The following is a 22,325-nucleotide window of genomic DNA, read 5'->3' on the forward strand; positions in this document are numbered from 1 at the left end:
TACACCAACACTCCACAGTCTGCATTGGTTGCCGATCAGTTTCCGGTCACAATTCAAAGTGTTGGTTATGACCTATAAAGCCCTTCATGGCACCGGACCAGATTATCTCAGGGACCGCCTTCTGCTGCACGAATCCCAGCGACCAGTTAGGTCCCACAGAGTGGGTCTTCTTCGGGTCCCATCAACTAAACAATGTCGCTTGGCGGGACCCAGGGGAAGAGCCTTCTCTATGGCGGCCCCGACCCTCTGGAACCAACTCCCCCCAGAGATTAGAATTGCCCCCACCCTCCTTGCCTTTCGTAAGCTTCTTAAAACCCACCTCTGCCGCCAGGCATGGGGGAACTGAGATACTCTTTCCCCCTAGGCCTCTACAATTTTATGCATGGTATGTTTGTATGTATGTTTGGTTTTATAATAAGGGTTTTTAACTGTTTTAGTATTGGATTGTTATATGCTGTTTTTGTTACAGTTGTTAGCCGCCCCGAGTCTGCGGAGAGGGGCGGCATACAAATCCAATAAATAAATAAATAGATAAATGAATGAATGAATAAGTAAGTAAGTAAGTAAGTAAGTAAGTAAGTAAGTAAGTAAGTAAGTAAATAAATAAATAAGAAAGAAAGAAAGAAATCCATCCATCCATCAATTTCAAAAGGCAGCTTTGCTTGGGAACAGCTTATATCCCTGAGACAATAACCACCACTAAATATCCACCTCTGCCTATCCCAGGTCCTTGTGAAGAACTGGATAAGTGGTCAAACCTGCCAAATACAGTCGGACCATCCAGCTGACCGTACAACCAACCATAATAACCAACCAATGCTGCGTGCATACAAAATAACAAGAACACAAATCAGTTTGGCACTATAGGGTGAATCAAAAAGCAGTCGTACAATTTCAGCCATAATAAATTTATCAGTGCTTTATCTTATTAGATAAAGCAATAAGACATACTGTAGTACAAGGATAGATTAAATAACGATATGCAAAAATACATAAGATGATCAAGAATTTATGTTGAATCACACTGGCGGCAAGAATAATATTTGCACAATATTGGAAAAATGAAAATGTACCAACAAAGGGAGATATAATAGAAAAAATAATAGCATGTGCAGAGATGGATAAATTAACACTGGAATTAAAAAATAAGGAAGATTCGGAATATTATGAATGTTGGGGCAAGTTGTACTGCTGGCTGTAGAAAAGGAAAAAGTAATACTGTACATGTATACTTAGTAATAATATTATTAACTGGAATGATTTCTTGGTGACTAATGGTTTAAGGGAAAATAGACATAGGATTAAACATAGAAGTAAGATCAATGTACTGTATATGACTTGTTGATAATAATATGCCAAAAATAGTTACCTAATAGGTTGTGAGCACAATAAGAAATGTAGCACAGATTTGCTACACAAATGTCCAGTGTTTTTAAATGTCTTTTGTTTTGTGTTATGTATATACAGTATGTGCATAAATAAAACTTTTTGTAAAAAAAAAAGAATTTACGTTCAAGATATGGAAGTTTGGAGAGAAACGGATTCTTTCTCTCGTTTTTTAACCTGTTTTTTTTTGTTTCAGGTTGGATTTTTTGTCTGACTTTCGTTCTATTACAGTATTTTTACATTATGATTAATTATGAGTCTTCTGAGAGGGACAACATACAAATCTAATAAATTATTATTATTATTATTATTATTAAATTATTATTATGTGAAGCTTCCATATGTGTAATAAATTTTTCAATAAAATCCTTTAAAAAATATAAATAAATAAATTTATTAAATTTATCATCCACCCGACGCCCAGGGAAAAGGACCCCAGTTCCAGTCCCAATTGCCAGCCGATCATGCAATTCCTTCTTCCTGCCCTTTTTTCTCTCTATAATGCAGGTCTCCCTTCCTTCACTCTTGACGAAGAGCTCTGCAGGACTCCGAAGGCCGCATCGCTCTTCAAGAAAAAAAGAAAGAAGCAGCAGCAATGTCTACCTCCCGAGCCTATATGGACGGCTTTCCTTTCTCCTTATCACACAAGGTCTTTGCACAGCGGCGGCTGGGGAAGGGGACGGGGATCTATGAGAGAGAGAGGAGGTGAGCGAGACCGCATTGTGGTTGGCGCGCCCGGCCGCGCGGCCCTTCTCACACTCTCTCCCCCTCCCCGCACCTCCCGTTCTGCAGTAACCGCGCATGTGCCACAGCCTGCATTCCATCATGGCGGAGCCGTCCGACTTTCTCTCCTGCCGCGGCGAGGCTTCGTGGCGCCGAGCCTGAGGCGGCGGCTGGAGCGTCCACCCCTCCTGGCGCTCGCCGCCCGTCTCCTCCGGTCCCCCCGCACGGTGAGTGCCGAGGGTCCCCTTCCGGCCGGACTAAGGTCCCCCCTCCGGGCCGCCAGGGCGGGGCAGTGTGGCTGGGCGGGGGGAGGAGGAGGTGGGGGGGGAGAAAAGGTGGGGGTCGCACCGAGGCGGGGGGGGGGGTCGGAGCGGGATGCCCCCCCGGAAATACCGGAGGGAGAAGAAGGGGGAGCGGTGAAGGGGCTGATCCCGCTTGACTCCCCCGTCCTTCGCCCAGCAACAGCCCCCCCCCCTTGGCTGGACCCCTTTCCATCCCCACCACCTGATTTCTACACCCCACCCCCCCATTGCAGAATAATTCCAGGTTTTTGCAAAAATAAATAAATAAATAAATAAAAGTCCCCATCTCCCTTTTCCCCGTTGCACTTTGCATTAAAAATAAAAATATATATTTTACAATTCTGGATATTTCCTCCACACACACCCCTTGCAAACCCCCCCCCCAATTGCAGAATAAATCCAGGATTTTGCAAAAAAAATTAAAAGTGCCCATCTCCCTTTTGCCCCGTTGCACTTTGCATTAAATTTTTTTAAAAAAAATATGGTTGTTTCCTCCACGCCCCCTCCTTGCAAACGCTTTCCCCCCTCCATTGCAAAATAATTCCAGGATTTTGCAAAAAATAAAAATAAATAAAAATGCCCATCTTCCTTTTGCCCAGTTGCACTTTGCATTAAAAATAAATAAATAAAAAATCTGGTTGTTTCCTCCACGCCCCCCACTTGCAAATGCTTCCTCCTCCCCACAAAGTCTTCTTCATTTTTTAAAAAATCCCAATTTCCTTCAAATTTTCCAGGGCCTTCCCCACTCTCCCCTGCTTGCTTGCCAACCAACCAGCCTCTCATTCCCATCTTGACTTATGATTCAGGGGGAAGAGGGGGGGAAAATCACACAAAAACCCGCCCCCTTCCTCCAGCTGATTTTTAAAAAAACTGTATTTCCAGAGCCTCCACCGTTTTTTGCCCAAGCAGCCTCTGGTTCTGCCCTCTATTTTAGGGGTGCAGGTGGGTGGGTGGGTGGGTGGAGGTCAAGAAGGGTAGAGAGTGGCTTGGAAAGATGAGGAAGGGGAGTTTGCTGAGGCTGGTGGGAGGAGGGTGTTGGGGTTTTTGGGGGGATTGCTGCTGATCCTTAGGGGTGCAAAGGGAATTTGGGGAGAAGGGACCCTGCGTTTGGAGTAAAGGAAGGGGTGCATTAGAGAGGGTTTGTGTTTTTTGAGGGGGCTTCCCAAACTTGGGGAAATGGGTGGGTGGGAGGGAAGGTAACTACAGCTTCACGTCAGGCATGAAAATTGGGTTGGAACCAAGGTGAAGAGAATTGGATCTGCAAAAAAGGAAGGGTGACAGGTTGTGGAGAGGAGTTTAGGAGAAGGGGATTATTATTGTTGTTGTTGTTGTTGTTGTTATTTATTAGTTTTGTATGCCGCCCTTCTCCCCAGACTCGGATATGGGGGGGTTCATGGTATGCACACAAAGGGCATGCGGGTTCAAAAGCTGGGTTGCAAAGTTTAGTATAAGTTTGGTGGAGGGAACCCTTAATGCTTGTGCCCCAGGACTGTGACGCCCGAAACATCTGGAAATACGAGGCCAAAGGTATAGGAAACTTCATGGTGCCTGTGGAAAGGCACTTAGACAGGCAGAAATGTTTTGGTCCCATATTATCTGTCTGTCTAATCTATCTATCTATCTATCTATCTATCTATCTATCTATCTACCTACCTACCTACCTACCTACCTACCTACCTACAGTATCTCTCTCTCTCCCTCTTTCTCTCTCTATAAATCTATCTACGGCATCTATCTATCTATCTATCTATCTATCTTTCTACCTACCTACCTACCTACCTACAGTATCTCTCTCTCTCCCTCTTTCTCTCTCTATAAATCTACCTACGGCATCTATCTATCTATCTATCTATCTATCTATCTATCTATCTATCTATCTATCTTTCTACCTACCTACCTACCTACCTACCTACCTACCTACAGTATCTCTCTCTCTCCCTCTTTCTCTCTCTATAAATCTATCTACGGCATCTATCTATCTATCTATCTATCTATCTATCTATCTATCTATCTTTCTACCTACCTACCTACCTACCTACAGTATCTCTCTCTCTCCCTCTTTCTCTCTCTATAAATCTACCTACGGCATCTATCTATCTATCTATCTATCTATCTATCTATCTATCTATCTATCTATCTTTCTACCTACCTACCTACCTACCTACCTACCTACCTACCTACCTACAGCTAGCTGATAAGAGCTAAATAGCTCAAAATAGATGTATACTAGTCTCCCTTTATTTTATCAGTTCTTTGAAAGTTTGGAGAAATATGTGTGTGTGTGTGTGTGTATCTATATCTGTCTGTGTGTCTGTCTGTCTGTCTGTCTGTCTGTATGTATGTATGTATGTATGTATGTATGTATGTATTTATTTGGGGTGGGCAGGGACATGGTCCAGTTTTGCTTCCACCTGCTTTGTGGATGTGGGTTTCTTTTAAGTGGCAGGAAGTTAGTTCCCTTTGGGGAGGGGGGAGAGAGAGAAAGATTCCTAGGAATGTCAGCCCTCTCCCCCTCCCTTTTCCCAGCAGAGCAGAGGTGATGGGTCCGGCTGATACTCCCTTTTAAAGGTTTCGACTCTAGGTGGCTATCTTTTTCTCTTGATGAACCGCTGCGGCTAATTATTTTGAAAAGAAGGGAAAGGGGGTGGAGGACAGGGGGGGGGATGCTTTCCCCTTCGCTCTTCTCCACCCCCTTTCCCCTTCAGTGCTGTCTATCTGAATGCCACGTCGCCTTCCCGGCCTTTTGACTGAGTGCATAGCAGCGTAGTAGATACTCAGCGCCTCCCACAGCGTTTCTCCTGAGCCAAAGGTAGGTGCCGTTAATCGGCGGCTGCTTTCCACCGGCCTGGCTTTTCAGTCCCTTCTGGATCCCTTCCTTTAGGGAAATAGAGAGAGCGAGAGTAGGGGGTGGCATTGGTGTGGGGATTGGCACCCAATGTCCAGGTTCCTGCTTAATTGCAAAGATTTTAGCAGGGGGCCAAGCATGGTTTCAGTTGTGTCTTATGCAGCTGTGATCAGAGTTTTTTTAAGGGGGGGGGATTGGAGAGAAGGGTAGTAATTCAGATGATGGAAACCTCTGTTTTGGGATTAAGAAGACCACCTTCTCCCCCCCCCCCTTTTTGCAAGATCCTTTCTTCAACATATGGCAAATAGTGTGTGTTGTTATAATCTTGCCAACTGGCGGCCAGTGACGCAAATACTGGCAGGTGTACCTTTCGTTCATTGTACATTTCCTGTTTGTACTCCTTTACAGCTTTTTTAGTCATCGATGTAAATGGAATCTATTTCACATTTTTTTTATCTGTTCTTTTTAAAAAACAGGTGCTTGCTTTTTAGATTAATTATGGGAAAGCATATCTATTTTCGACGGGGAAGCCTGCCTTTGATTTTCACGCATTTGCGCTGATGAAATATGTATCGTCATGGATAGGGACTGCAAAATGTAGTTTTTAAACCTGAAAGGATAACAGAATGGACAAGTCTTTCAGCTAGTGCTGTAGTTAGGTTCTTTAAAACAATTATTGGTGGCTTCTGTGATGTAGAAACATAGAAGTCTGACGGCAGAAAAAGACCTCATGGTCCATCTAGTCTGCCCTTATACTATTTTCTGTATTTTATCTTAGGATGGATCTATGTTTATCCCAGGTATGTTTAAATTCAGTTACTGTGGATTTATCTACCACGTCTGCTGGAAGTTTGTTCCAAGGATCTACTACTCTTTCAGTAAAATAATATTTTCTCACGTTGCTTTTGATCTTTCCCCCAACTAACTTCAGATTGTGTCCCCTTGTTCTTGTGTTCACTTTCCTATTAAAAACACTTCCCTCCTGGACCTTATTTAACCCTTTAATATATTTAAATGTTTCGATCATGTCCCCCCTTTTCCTTCTGTCCTCCAGACTATACAGATTGAGTTCATTAAGTCTTTCCTGATACGTTTTATGCTTAAGACCTTCCACCATTCTTGTAGCCCGTCTTTGGACCCGTTCAATTTTGTCAATATCGAACGGGTCCAAAGACGGGCTACAAGAATGGTGGAAGGTCTTAAGCATAAAACGTATCAGGAAAGACTTAATGAACTCAATCTGTATAGTCTGGAGGACAGGGGGACATGATCGAAACATTTAAATATATTAAAGGGTTAAATAAGGTCCAGGAGGGAAGTGTAGCTGTTCTAAGACCAGTTGTGCTTGCTACAGCAGCCATTATGAATGGTATCCGTGACATCTGTTCAAAATGTCAAATTTGCCAACCTGGAAAGGATTTGTGATTCTGGCATAATCAGTTGTCAGCAGAGAAATTACATCTTGGCTATAATCGCTTTCAAACAAGTGTACTTTATGCTGGTCCTTCTTTTTCAGTCATGTTGATCACCAGGATCTGACTTATATGTGGGTTGTAATAATAAGTGAAATAATTTATATAACTTTTTTGTTATTTAGGAAATGTGCCGTGAGCATCTTGATTTTATTTTATTTTTCGTCTTTCTTCTGTGGAACCCAGGGCAATATCTGAAGCCTTGTAAAACTCCTAAGTAGTTTATGAGGTTGTATGGCCCAAGTTCACTCATTTGTCATCAAATACTTAAAAATAAGAAGAAGAAAAAAGAAAACGGGAGAATTAGTACACAGTATTTTGATTTTTCTCTTCTGGGGGTATTTTGAAAAGTATAACAACTTTAGAATTAAATAGAAGTAGGAAAATATGGTAGTTTTTTGAAAATATTGGAAAAATAATATTGTCCTATGCTAAAATGGTGTTAGACTACTCTGATTAAGTTGGTGATCACCAAATAAACACTTCTCATATCTTGGCTCTTGAAATATCACTGTAGTTCTTTCCCCCGAATCCTGCTTGCAATGGTTTTTTAAAAATAATAATAATAATATTGTTTTAATTTTGTACAAGCTTGCTATTGAAACAGAGCCTTTTATATATCTTATTTTCCCTTTCACCTGCATTCTTGTATGGCACAAAAGTTATATTTTAATTTGCGAAGGTTGAGATAGTGGATTTTTCAGCTCTTATCTCTTTTGCAGAGCAGACATTTTGGATTCCTGAATTTTTTTAAAAAAGGATTGAGCTTTATCTCATCTTCTAGGACTCATTGCGGTGGAGATATAATTATATATTTCTCTCTTACATTAACCTAAACTTTCTTGGTCGATATTTCCTGGTGATCCAACTCGGTTAATCGAAAAAACAAACCAACCCCAGCAGCATTGTCATTTCCAGGATTCAAAAATTTGCACAGATATTGCACACACATACGATCTCCCAGGTTTGGGCCTTTCACCTGCATCTGAGCAAACATTTGCTTTGGCATGGAAACTGAAAAGGCTTAAAGGGGGCACGCGTATTGATAAGCAAAATTGATTAGGAATGCTAAAGACTGTGCCAATTTCCTCTCTCTCCTCTCCATCAGCCATGGAATGACCAGAGAATGTCATATTTATTTATTTATTGGATTTGTATGCCGCCCCTCTCCAGAGACTCGGGGCGGCTAACAGCGACAATAAAACAGTGTACAATAGTAATTTGGTATTGATGATTAAAAACCTATTAATATAAAAACCAAACATACATACATACCATGCATAGAATTGTAAAGGCCTAGGGGGAAAGAGGATCTCAATTCCCCCATGCCTGGCGGCAGAGGTGGGTTTTAAGTTGTTTACGAAAGGCAAGGAGGGTGGGGGCAGTTCTAATCTCTGGGGGGAGTTGGTTCCAGAGGGCCGGGGCCGCCACAGAGAAGGCTCTTCCCCTGGGTCCCGCCAGGCGACGTTGCTTAGTTGACGGGACCCGGAGAAGATCCACTCTGTGGGACCTAACTGGTCGCTGGGATTCGTGCAGCAGAAGGCGGTCCCTGAGGTAATCTGGTCTGGTGCCATGAAGGGCTTTATAGGTCATAACCAACACTTTGAATTGTGACCGGAAACTGATCGGCAACCAATGCAGACTGCGGAGTGTTGGTGTAACATGGGCATATTTGGGAAAGCCCATGATTGCTCTCGCAGCTGCATTCTGCACGATCTGAAGTGTTGTGCTGTGTCACCCCAATATAGGTGGTCCTTGACTTACAACAGTTCATTTAATGACCGCTTGAAGTCAACGGCACTGAAAAAAAAAGATTTATGATCTTAATTAGAGCTATGTTGCTGACTTAACAATTGCAGTGATTCGCTTAACAACTCTGGTCAGAAAAGTAGTAAAATGGGGCAAAACTCCCTTTAAAAAAATGTTTCTCGCTTAGCAACAGAAATTTTGGGCTCAAATTGTGGGCGCAAATCAAGGGGCTACCTGTGTTGTACAAAACGTGTTGGGAAATCTTCCTATGTATTTTTCCAGTGAATGAAAGCTACTGTGACTAATAACTGCAGCTCAATGGGTCATTGCCAAATTGCATATACTAATGGTCCTGCAAATGGCCTTTCCTGGTTTAGGATTCACCTGAAGCCCTGTTTTTAAATTTAGGATTATGCAAAGTGTGATAATTTACTGATAACTGTTTACCAGGAATGTTCATAGGTTGGAGAAAGTTCTGTGCTACAGGGTTAGAGTTCGAATTCTGACTTAGGCATGAAAACTGGCTAGGTCACTTTGGGCCAGCCATTCTCTCTCTCACCCCATGACATCAGGCTTGGGTGACAAGCAGGTCGGTTAATTCCTGCCACAACCAACAGTTCAATATTTGGTTGATTAAAAAAAGAAGTGGGAAAAATTATAGGAAGAAAAGGGAAATGGGATGGCATACATGACCTCACTTTTCCCTGAACATAAGTAAGTGCTTTGTGTAAATCTGGTGTGGGATGTAATTTTTTTAATATTTAAGGGTAGCATAATTAATCTTTTATCGCATGGTGCATTGGATTAATCGATCCATTCTGAAGATAATAAGGCTTTGCCAAAGTTTTGCATTGAAAATGCAAAATAATTTGGTGCTAGAGTTGGATGCTAAATCACGCTCCTCTTAAAGGAATAATTAAATCAAATTAAGAATTTAGCTTCTTTGTACCCGTTGTTAGTGAAATTTTCTTTACCTTTTATGCAACTGTATTGGGGTGATGGATGGTTTGAATTCCATGACTGTACACACACAAAATCCTCTTGGTTTTAATATACAGTGGTACCTCTACTTACAAACTTACCGTAATTTGTTCCGTGACCAGATTCTTAAGTAGAAAAGTTTGTAAGAAAAAGCCATTTTTCCCATAGGAATCAATGTAAAAGCAAATAATGTGTGCGATTGGGGAAACCACAGGGGCGGGTAGAGGCCCTGTTTCCTTCCAGGAGATTCCTAGAGAGGCCCCACAGAGGCTTCTCTCCATCTTTTCCTGCCCTGTTTCCTCCTAGGAGATTTCTAGAGAGGCCCCATGGAGGCCTCTTCCTGCCTTTACCGGTTACAGTTTCGGAGGCTCAGGTTTGTAAGTGGAAAATGGTTCTTGAGAAGAGGCAAAAAAATCTTGAACACCCGATTCTTATCTAGAAAAGTTTGTAAGTAGAGGCATTCTTAGGTAGAGGTACCACTGTATTGTGTTATCGGTTCGTGTTTCCTTGAATCTTCCAGAGTTGGGAAATTGTGTCTGATAAGGAGCCAGATTCTTAATAAATATGCTGCTCAAGGAATATCATGGCATGGCCTGCCTGTATGTCAGTTAATTCCAATTGCACTATTACCTTGGGATAAAATAATGAAGCTGGATTATTGCGCTCATTAAGATAGACTTACAATATCTGAGCCATCAAAACTGTCATATGACTCAAGCGATCATTCCGTTTTACGCAACTTATCGCCACAATCGTCTGCTCATAACGTTAGAAATGAACTTGAAGCCTGAAGGACATCTAGCCACAGAATCTGCACAGTGTAGGATGGCCTCGAGGAAGCATTCCTCCTCAGTTTCCCCAACGTTTATAATTAACAACAACAAAAAAAAAGGTTCATGCCTACATTTCATGAACACATAAAATAAAAGCAAGAACTTCCCCCCCTTTCAGTACTTGGATGGGAGAGGAGGAGATATGAAAAGAAGGTGTACAAGAGTCCATGGAGAGGGGCGGCATATAAGTCCAATTAATAAATAAATAAAGATAAAGGTACAGTGGTACCTTTACCTAAGAACCGCCTCTACTTAACAACTTTTCTAGATAAGAACTGGAGACTCAAGATTTGTTTGCCTCTTCTTAAGAACCATTTTCTACTTAAGAACCTGAGCCCGGAAAAAATTCCCAGGAAATTTGAGAGCGGCACAAAGGCCTGGCCAGTTTCCTTCCATTCCTCCTGGGTTTCTCTCTCTGGCGCAGTATATGGGAGGCAGCCTCGCGTCGGGTGTATGGGAGGCGCGTGCTCCTCCTCGCCACCTCTGAGTCCCTCTTTTTTTCTTTAAGCCTTAATGTTTTGGATTTTTTTGATTCCCCTCACCTCAACATCTTCCTTCAGCAGCGACTGTCCTCCTCCTCCTCTTCTTCTTCCTCCTCCTCTTCTTCCCAGCCAAATTCCGAGCTTTTATTTCTTTCCTAATGGGTTTGCACGCATTATTCGCTTTTTCATTGATTCCTATGGGAAAAATTGCTTCTACTTACAAACTTTTCTACTTAAGAACCTGATCATGGAACGAATTAAGTTCTTAAGTAGAGGTATCACTCTAGTGGACATGAAGAGACTCCTGTGGTGGCCTTAGAGGTGGAGCTCTCACCTGACAATCAGGAGGTTGTGAGTTTGATTGTAGGGAGAAGTAGATGCAGGGTCTCCTGCTTGGGCAGGGGGTTGGACTAGATGACCTGCAAGGTCCCTTCCAGCTCTGTTGATCTGTTAAGAATGTGTTGACTAATCAAGCAGGATGCAGGATGAGATTGGGAAGGCTGGCAGGAAGCATAAAGATAAAATTATGAAGCACTGAGTCAAGAGCACAGCTTGCTGAGAGAACTTGCATGGCTTCTACAGAGGTAGATCCTGCCTCCTAAACCCTGTTCAGGCACGTTGCAGGTGTCAGCAGGTGCATGAATGGAGGTGATCCTGTACTTGAGTTCAAACGCATTTTTTGACAAAGGTTCTTTTGAAAGACTCTTGAGTAAACTATGTAGTCCTAGGATTGCAGGAAAAGTCATCCTATGGATTGGTGAATAGTTGGAGGTAATTCCTCAAGCAGGGAATTAGCCTTGAATCTTAAGAGATCTAGCACCATCCTCTCCCCCTTTCCCAAGCTCCATGGAACCTCATCTGTCTCTTTCCAAGCAGTCTGGGGAAATATTGGTATGATAGGCAGAACACAAAATGTTTAGCTGGGACTCAACACATATGGATCGACTTGCTTGCAACCCGAGGTGGGCCACTACTGGTTCAGCTGAACTGGTAGTTCTTTTTTTTAAAAAAAATGATTTTTATTCAGTTAAAAAAACAAAAACAAAACATAATACAAAAAAGCCCCATCAAGCTTTAAAAAATCATGTTTACACTTACATTTCTGTTTCTATGGTTTTACCTTTTTTCCCCGTTCAATTACCATGTTTTCTTTTTTCACTTCATTCCAATTGTAGAATTTCCTCCATATGGTATAGTATTCTTTTTCTTGCTTGTTCTGTAATTCAGATGCAAGTTTACTCAATTTTGCACATTCTAGTACAGTGATCCCCCGAGTTTCGCGATCTCGATCATTGCTAATCGCTATATCGCGATTTTTCCACCCGATGACGTCACTCCCTTCCTTTCTCATCTTTCTTTCTCTCTCTCTTTCTCTATCTTGCTTCTTCCTCTCTCACACTCTCTTCCTCCCTCTCATCTCTTTCTTTCCTTCTCTCTCTTTCTCTATCTCTCCCCCTCTTGCTCTCGAGCGGCAAGCGAGCAGCCGGGCGGGCGGGTGAACGGGCAAGCAAAGCGGCCGGGCGGGCGGCCGAACGGGCAAGCGGCAAGCGATCTTGGGGTTTCCCCTTTGCCTGGGCGGCAGGGAAACCCATCTTCGGCTCCTCGCTGCTGCCGCGCTGCGGAGCAGATCAGCTGTTGGGCGGCCGAAGGAACCTTCCCTAGGTCTTCCCCGCCGCCCACACGCAAACTCCACCATCTGCGCATGTGCGGCCATGGAAAAAGGGGCGCGCATGCGCAGATGGTGTTTTTACTTCCGCACCACTACATCCCGAAATATCGATTATTGCGAGGGGTCTTGGAACGGAACCCTCGCGATAATCGGGGGATCACTGTATTTTCCTAATCCCCATATCGACAGTTGGTATATTTTCTTTTTTCCAATTTTGTGCGAAAACCAATCTTGCCACTGTTCGTATATGTGTTATTAAATAATAATTAGCCTTTTTGTGTTATCCCTGGTAATTCCTAAGCGATACATCTCGGGTTTTAATTCTGTTTCATAATTTAACATTTCTTTTACCAGTTTTTAATCATATTCCAAAATTTTTGTGTTTCTGGGCACATGGTAATACAGTGGTACTTCTACTTAAGAACTTAATTTGTTCCGTGACCATGTTCTTAAGTAGAAAAGTTTGTAAGTAGAAACAATTTTTCCCATAGGAATCAATGTAAAAGCAAATATTGCATGCAAACCCATTAGGAAAGAAATAAGAACTCAGAGTTTGGGTGGAGGAGGAGGAAGAAGAAGAGGAGGAGGACAGTCGCTGCCCAGAGCGAAAGGAGCATTTCTTTTCTCTGGGTTCTGGCAGAGGTTTATTCCCTCTCCAAGTGCCCGGAGAAAGGAAAATGCTTTGTTCGCTCTGGACTGCCAAAGCCTCCTTAAGCACCACCGAAAGGCTCCTCTGGCAGCCCAGAAAAGCCCGAGATGGCCAGGATTAAAGGGGGAATGGCAAGAAACTGGCCGGGCCTTCGTGCCGCTCTCAAATTTCCTGGGAAATTTTTCTGGGCTTGGGTTCTTAAGTAGAAAATGGTTCTTGAGAAGAGGCAAAAAAATCTTGAACATCCGATTCTTATCTAGAAAAGTTCTTAAGTAGAGGTGTTCTTAAGTAGAGGTACCACTGTATGTGCCACGAACCGGCAGTTCTGACCAGTGGCTGGGCCCACCCACCTGCCCCGGCGCTATCCTGTCCTATATAATCGCCGTATGTTTTGAAGCCACACGTCACACTCACTGCTTGCGACCAATAACTTTGGGAAACACAGAATAAACGAGCCGTTTTTCACATTGGAGGAAAGTACAAAGTGGTGCCCCCTAAGGATCTGGTTTGGGCCCATGTTCAACTTGTTAATAAATGAGTTAGTCAAGATGTTTCCAATTAAGTGACAAAATGGGCAGATGACACAATCATTTAAGCCAAGACATAAGGGAATTGTGAAGAGCGCCAAAGAGATCTCTTCCAACGATGCTTAGATCACTAAATGGCAAAGGCAATTTAGTCTCATCCGGCATGGTGATAGTCTCTCACTACATACTAGATGCATGGGAGCAGAAATGGCAGGGGGAAAAAGGATATTTTCATCTCCTCTAATTAAATATCAAGTTTCACTTTAATAATATGTAACATCAGTATATTTCCAAGGAACTCATTTCAATTTAGTTAATGTATTCTTCGGAGCAAGTATTTTTTTTAAATTGATTTTAAACTTGATTACAGTTTGGAGTGGTGTGGATTTCATAGTTGTGCACTGAATGTTGGTTTATTGGGTCATTTGAGAGCCAGTTTGGTCTAGTGCTTAAGGAAGACCATGGGTTCTAGTCCTGCCTTAAGCATGAAATAATAATAATAATAATTTATTAGATTTGTATGCCGCCCCTATTCCGAAGACTCGGGGCTGCTCACAACAATGATAAAAACAATATTATAGTAGCACAAATCTAATATTAAAAGAAATAACTAAAACCCTATCATATTAAAACCAAACAACACATACATACCAAACATAAATTATAAGGAGCCTGGGAGAAAGATGTCTCAAATCCCCCATGCCTGGCGGTATAGGTGGGTCTTGAGTAGTTTACGAAAGACAAGGAGGGTGGAAGCAGTTCTAATCTACGGGGGGAGTTTATTCCCGAGGGCCGGGGCCACCACAGGGAAGGCTCTTCCCCTGGGGCCCACCAGACGACATTGTTTAGTCGACGGGGTCCGGAGAAGGCCAACTCTGTGGGACCTTATCGGTCGCTGGGATTCGTGCGGCAGAAGGCGGTCCCGGAGATGATGATGATGATTATTATTATTATTTATTAGATTTGTATGCCGCCCCTTTCCGTAGACTCGGGATATAATCTCTATTAACCCTTTTCACCTCTTCATCTGCTCTCACATTTATCTTCCTTCTTCAGTGTCTGTAGGTAATCTCCAACCAGTGTAGGGGAGTGGATAGTTAAGTAGATGGAGGGAGGAAGCAGTTTTTACCTGTTGATCTACCCTACCAAATGTGAATTGATGCCTATGTGATACTGTGATTGAATGTCTAAAGTTATAGTGTATTTTGATCTTGGTTAGTTGTTCAGTTTATGTTCAAGTTCCTTAGCCTATGTCAGTGATGGCGAACCTACGGCACAGGTGCCACAGGTGGCAGGTGGAGCCATATCTGCTGGCACGCGAGCCATTGCCTAGCTCAGCTCCAAGGTGCATGTGTGTGCCGGCCAGCTGGTTTTTGGCTTGCACAAAGACTCTGGGAGGGCATTTTTGGCTTCCAGAGAGCCTCCATGAGGATGGGGAGGGCAGTTTTACCCTCCCCCAGCTCCAGGGAAGCCTTTGGAGCCTGGGGAGGGCAATACATGAGCCTAATGGACCCACCAAAAGTTGGAAAAAGGCCATTTCGGGCCCCTAGAGGGCCTCTGGGGACCAGGGGAAGCTGTTTTTCCCCTGCCCAGGCATTGAATTATGGGTGTAGGCATGTACAATAGTGCGCACCCATGCTCTTTTGGCGCCCGAGGAAGAAAAGGTTCGCCATCACTGGTCTATGTACTGTACATATATAGATCACATACAGAATACAGAGTATTTTCACTTCCCTTTCCTTCTAGGTTAGATGGTGTAGTCTTGTGAATGATTTTGCCAACATTTACCCCAATTACTCTATAAAACCCTGGCATAATTCTTTCCCCTGGACTGTGCCGTACAATATCGCTAAGCACCGTATGTTATTTTACTCTTTTATAACTGGCAAATAGAAAGGAAAACATTCTTGATTTTAGAGTGAAAAGTGGATTGGTCCCAAGTTATAACAATGGAAAATTGAAGGGTATAGAGGAAGGTTGAACTCAACGCCGAGCTTTGTAAAAAAAAAAAGTGGTCTTACGATAAACTAGAAATGGGTAGACTGAGTTCTAGTCCCGCCTTTGACATGAAAGCTGGCTGGAAGATTTTGGGCCAATCACCAGGAGACTTTGAGTTCTAGTCCCGCCCTATGTGGGGAAAACTGGTTGGGTGACGTTGGGCCAATCATCAGGAACCTTTAAATTCTAGTCCCGCCTAAGGCATGACATTTGGCTGATTGACTTTTGGCCAGTCATTCTCTCTCAGCCAATCTACTGCGCATGGTTATCATTTTGGGAAATTGAAGGAGGAAGGAATATTAGGTATGTTTGCCGCTTAATGGTAAGAATAATAAAGGTGGGATGCAAATAAATAATTATGATTTTATCCAATGATGTAAAAATGCCATGAAAATTGCAATCGTACTAATATATCAGGTTTCATATTCTTACTTTGATTTTGAGAAGTCAAGATGCAGTGATGAATATCCAGATTCCAGAGAGAAATACAGTGAACCCTCGAGTTTCGCGTCCTCAAGTATCGCGAAAGGGCTATTTCGCGAGTTTTCAACCCGGAAGTAAACTCCACCATCTGCGCATGCGTGCCCTTCCACGCATGCGTAGATGGTGGAGTTTCCACGCCGGGCAGAGGCTTCCCTGGGTCTTCCCCCTTCCCCCAGAGGCTTCCCTGGGATACCCCAGCTCCGCTCCCCAGCTGGGAAGCGGCCCCAGCAACAGCGTGGGCGGGCGGGCGGTGCCCGCTCGCTTGGGGACATCCCAGCTCCGCTCCCCAGCTGGGAAGCGGATCTAGGGAGTCCCCACCGCGCGCGCGTTGCTGGGGAAAGCGCGCGCGCTTGGGGACATCCCAGCTCCGCTCCCCAGCTGGGAAGCGGAGCTAGGGAGTCCCCACCGCGCGCGCGTTGCTGGGGAAAGCGCGCGCGCTTGGGGACATCCCAGCTCCGCTCCCCAGCTGGGAAGCGGATCTAGGGAGTCCCCACCGCGCGCGCGTTGCTGGGGAAAGCGCGCGCGCTTGGGGACATCCCAGCTCCGTTCCCCAGCTGGGAAGCGGATCTAGGGAGTCCCCACCGCGCGCGCGTTGCTGGGGAAAGCGCGCGCGCTTGGGGACATCCCAGCTCCGCTCCCCAGCTGGGAAGCGGATCTAGGGAGTCCCCACCGCGCGCGCGTTGCTGGGGAAAGCGCGCGCGCTTGGGGACATCCCAGCTCCGCTCCCCAGCTGGGAAGCGGAGCTAGGGAGTCCCCAAGCGCGCGCGCACCCCAGGCGCGAGCAACGGGGTGGGCGGGCGAAGGGCGGGCGGCAGTGGAAGCAAAAACACCATCTGCGCACGCGCAGATGGTGTTTTTACTTCCGCACCGCTACTTCGCTAAAAATCGATCATCGCGTGGGGTCCTGGAACGGAACCCTCGCGATGATCGAGGGTTCACTGTATATTGAAATTTCTTCAAGAGAGTCAGCGTGTTTGTGTTTTCAGGAATTTAAAGGCTTTAACCACCTTTGGTGGCTTATTCCTCCACCAATGAGAGAATTTGAAGGCATTCATTTTTGTGTGTATTTTGCATCTTAAACAATCTCTTTGACTTTGCTTTTGGAGCAAAATTTAAGAAACATTTTTAATGATTATTTGCAGCCCAATGGCATTTTCTGGATAGTAGCCAAATACACCGCTGGAAAAAAATAAAGGGAACACTCAAAGAACACATCCTAGATCTGAATGAATGAAATATTCTCATTGAATACTTTGTTCTGTACAAAGATGCATGTGCACAGCAGCATGTGAAATTGATTGTCAATCAGTGTTGCTTCCTAAGTGGACAGCTTGATTTCACAGAAGTTTGATTTACTTGGGAGTTATATTGTGTAGTTTAAGTGTTCCCTTTATTTTTTTGAGCAGTGTATTATACACAAAAGAAAGTGCATATAAGGTCCCCTGGGAAATATCCCCAGAATATCTCCGGGACCGCCTTCTGCCGCACAAATCCCAGCGACCAGTTAGGTCCTACAGAGTTGGCCTTCTCCAGGTCCCGTCAACTAAACAATGTTGTTTGGCGGGACCCAGGGGAAGAGCCTTCTCTGTGGCGGCCCCGACCCTTTGGAACCAACTCCCCCCAGATATCAGAGTTGCCCCCACCCCCCTTGCCTTTCGTAAGCTCCTTAAAACCCACCTCTGTCGTCAGGCATGGGGGAATTGAGACTTTCTCTCCCCCTAGGCTTATAAAATTTATGCATGGTATGTTAGTATGTATGATTGGGTTTTAAATTGGGGTTTTAAATTAACTTAAATATTAGATTTGTTTACATTGTATTATTATTACTGTGAGCCGCCCCGAGTCTGCAGAGAGGGGCGGCATACAAATCTGATAAATAAATAAATAAATATAAATATAAATATAAATATAAATATAAATATAAATATATATATATATATATATATATATATATATATATATATATATATATATATATATATATAATTATTTCTAATGATTTAATTTAAAAAAAAACCCATGCCTCCAGTTATGAACAGATTGCTGTTATGGAAAATATTTCTGCCTCCCAAAAGCTAAGTTATAACTAAGTTCCTGTCAAAAGACAGTTATTTGTCTGACCTTTTTTGAAATTTGGAATATGTTAATCATTTTGCCTGAAATGCTTCTGTGTGGTCTCAGTTGTAATGTGAGAATTGTTTCTTTTAAAAAAAATATATAATCTGGTAAAATGAGATTACCAGAAAGTGAGCATGAAATAGTAAAGGAGTGATTGCGTTGTGGTACTGATTCTGTTTGGGCTCTGTTCATAAATTAACCATTCCCTGCTGTTGCAAGTGTTGCTTTCACATTCCAAAGTGAGCTTTAGACAGTGTTTCAGTGTACATTCCTGTCTTTGGAGAATGGTGGGATGTTGCTTAAATAATGTTCTCCCCATCTATTATTTGTGTCTGTACTGGCTGGCAAGGACAAAATGTAGATATGAATCCCACAACAAACTTTGAACCATCTCAGCCCCCAACAGATTGAGGACAATCTTCTCTGCAAGCTGGGCTGGATCACGTCAGATCCAAGTTTTGTTTGGCTGAGTGTTAGATTTTTGTGGTGTGTTTTGTATGTGTGTGTGTGTGTGCCTTCTGGGTAATTTATTGACTCCTGGCGGACGCCTCGGCAAGTCCCTACATTTTTCTTAAAAGATTTTGGAAGTGTTTCACCTTTGTCTCTTTTCTGGGCTGAGATAGAATGAGTGGCCCAAAGTCATCCAGCTAGAACTCTTGGTCTCCTGGACTCTTGCCTGAAGCCTTAATCGCCATATAAAACTGGCACTACCGTAGCATGTCATTCAAGGCTTTGAACTTGGGGCTTTGAGTTCATTGTCAGCATATGCCCCCAGGCCAATGAGAGCTGAAATATCGATTGGTGAATGAAGAATTGGCAAAGGAGCCAAGGTGGCGCAGCAGGTAGAGTGCAGTACTGCAGGCCACTAAAGCTGACTGCTAGATCTGTAGGTTAGCGGTTCATCACCGGCTCAAGGTTGACTCAGCCTCCCATCCTTCCGAGGTGAGGACCCAGATTGTGGGGGCAATAGCCTGGCTCTGTTGAAAAGTGCTATTGGTAACAGCCGCCCTGAGTCTAAGAAGAAGGGCGGCATTAAAATTGAAATTATAAAAATTTCCCCCAGGTGTCGAAAGTGTGTGCACCTTTGGTTGGGGGGAAAGACATGGGCCACAGAAGGGGAAGAGCCTTCTCTGTGGGGGCCCCGGCCCTCTAGAATCAGCTCCCCCCCGGAGATTCACACTGCCCCCACTCTCCTTGCCTTCCGTAAGAGTTAAAAAACCCTCATCTTTGTCGCCAGGCCTGGGGTTACTAGATCTTCCCCCTGACCAATGAATGTTTTAGTATGATTGTTGAATGGATAGTAATGGAAGTTTTTAAGGTAGATTTTTATGGACTGTTTTACGTATTAATTAGATTTTATTATTGATTTTATATATGTTGTAAGCTACCCCGAGTCCTTGGAGAAGGACGGCATCCAAATCAAGAAAGGAAGGAAGGAAGGAAGGGAAGGATGGATGGATGGATGGATGGATGGATGGATGGATGGATGGATGGATGGATAGATAGATAGATAGATAGATAGATAGATAGATAGATAGATAGATAGATAGATTTTGGTTGTTTGTTTGTTTGCCTGAGTCTGACCCCAAAATCAGCTGGCTGGTGGGAGGCATGTGTACATGCGCAATGGAGCTGAGCTGGTCACTGGCTCGTGTGCCTGCAGAGTGGCTTCCTTGTGCCACAAGTTCACCATCATGGGCCTAGAGCAAAGTTGGCTCTTTTATGACTTGTGGACTTCAACTCCCAGAATTCTCGAGCCAATCATACTAGCTCAGGAATTCTGGGAATTGAAGTCCACATGTCATAGAAGAGCCAACTTTGCCTACCCCTGGCCTAGAGGTATTATTAATAAATTGCTCACTGTGGTTATTTCTGCAAATAAGGAACTGGCAGCTAGTATGTGGGTTGTATGTTTAGATGGTTTGTCTCGGCTCCTACCATCCGTTCTTTGACTGACTGGAGATGGAATCACGAAATTCCATGAGTTATTTACCTAGAAATGAATGTGAACATCTAATTTGGCTTTTGCAAACCACAGATGTCCTCATTATGTGCCAGACTAGTCGGATTGCCAGTGTTACAGGAGTGTCAGTTCTAGAATTACTGAGAATATTCCTAATGCAAAATGGAACCCAGAATAAACAGAGTGGGAAGGGATCTTGGAGGTCTTCTAGTCCAACCCCTGTTCAAGCAGCAGACCCTATATCACTTCAGACAAATGGTTGAAATGGTATAGGATCTCATAGAAACATAGAAGATTGACGGCAGAAAAAAACCTCATGGTCCATCAAGTCTGCCCTTATCCCATTTCTTCTATTTTTTCTTAGGATGGATCTATGTTTATCCCAGGCATGTTTAAATTCAGTTCCTGTAGATTTACCACCCACGTCTGCTGGAAGTTTGTTTCAAGCATCTACTCCCCTTTCAGTAAAATAATATTTTCTCAATTTGCTTCTGATCTTTTTCCCAACTAACCTCAGATTGTGTTCCCTTGTTCTTGTGTTCACTTTCCTCCTGAACCTTATTCATCATTATTATTTATTAGATTTGTATGCCGCCCCTCTCTGTGGACTCGGGGCGTTGCATTAGGAATATTCTCAGTAATTCTAATCCTTTAACATATTTAAATGTTTCAGTCATGTCCGCCTTTTCCATTCTCTTTGCATTCTATGTCCTTTTCTGGTAGTTGGAATTAAAGAATATCTAGAACTTTGCTTCCTTGATGGGCAGCCAATATATATATATACAGTGTTCCCTTGATTTTCGCGGGTTCGAACTTGGCGAATAGCCTATACCACGTTTTTTCAAAAAATATTAATTAAAAAATATTTCGCGGTTGTTTTCCTATACCACGGTTTTTCCCACCCGATGGCGTCATATGTCATTGCCAAACTGATTTTTGCAAATAAATAACAAAAAAAAAATTGTTAATAAATAATTATGTTTATAAACATCAGGATCACTAAGTGTCTTATTCAATGGTGAGTACCAGTAATCATGATGAGTAAATGGCTGTTAAGGGAATGGAAAATGGTAATTTAGGGGTTTAAAGTGTTAAGGGAAGGCTTGTGATACTGTCCATAGCCAACAATGGTGTATTTACTTCCGCATCTCTACTTCGCGGAAATTCGACTTTCGCGGGCGGTCTCGGAACGCATCCTCCGCGGAAATCGAGGGAACACTGTATTATATATATATTAAACATTGAAACCAAACTCAGTTTTGATCTTATTCCTGTTCTTGATTACTATTACAGGCACCTGAAAAAGTTACTAATGCATTTTAAATATTTAGATCCGATCCCACTTTCTTTAAGACAGTAGAGTTTGGCTGCCTGTCATCCAGTTTTTCTTAAATGGTACTGTGTTGATTCTTTCTCCATTCTCCAGTGTGGCTGTCCGAAGAGTTGCAGTGTATGCTATCTTGAGTACCGTAGGTTCAGGGGACTTCAGTAGTTCATAATTTCCTTCATAATCCTGAAATAACTTCTCCTCCCCAGGAAATCCTAGCACAATGTAAAACGAAATGTACATCCATGAGCCAAGAACCTCGCCCTGAAATCTCACCTCTGTGTATCTTAGTCTTCAATAACTTTACAGTATTAGTAACTCCTGATCATTGACCATAGTTTTTAAAATTTCTACTAAACTATAAGAAGTAGTAATGCTTCTATATTCTTTACTATTTAAACAGTTGTGATGATGGACAATCAGTTATCTATTGTGTTTATTGAAGCATTTGTAAGAAAGAAGGGAAAATGTCATAAGGATCCAAATATTTTCACTAAGCTTAATTTCGGAGTGAAACATATAGTATATGGTAATTCTCTTTCCTTGAACTTGAATATCCAAGATACACAATCTTCAAGGCCATTTTGGAAACAGGACTTAACTCAAACCGCCGTTTCAGATAAGAAATTCAGTTCTAAATTGCAGATATTTTTGGAATCTTTGGTTTTCTTCCCTCAATGTGCTTCACATTCAACCTAAATTAAATACTTTGAATTCAATTTGATAACGAATGACAACTTTCAAAATCTTGTTTAAGTCTATGTGTTTTGATGTGAAATAATAGAAAAATTGTCGTAGCTTTTTTAAAATTATAATGC

General features: G+C 43.0%; 1 protein-coding gene across 2 annotated transcripts in view; it reads left to right on the top strand.

Moving 5' to 3' along the window:
- Positions 1-2,174: 2,174 nt before the first annotated feature.
- Positions 2,175-22,325, top strand: part of FNDC3A (fibronectin type III domain containing 3A) — a 90,909-nt gene continuing 70,758 nt past the window's right edge. The window contains exon 1 of one of the 2 annotated variants that reach the window (XM_070759803.1): positions 2,175-2,336. The gene's annotated coding sequence lies outside the window, so the exon portion shown is untranslated. Of the gene's footprint in view, positions 2,337-5,151; positions 5,221-22,325 lie in introns of those variants that run through there. The other variant, XM_070759804.1, reaches the window with a different exon arrangement.

Source organism: Erythrolamprus reginae, chromosome 8 (genome assembly GCF_031021105.1).
Source record: "Erythrolamprus reginae isolate rEryReg1 chromosome 8, rEryReg1.hap1, whole genome shotgun sequence".
Taxonomy (NCBI): domain Eukaryota; kingdom Metazoa; phylum Chordata; class Lepidosauria; order Squamata; family Dipsadidae; genus Erythrolamprus; species Erythrolamprus reginae.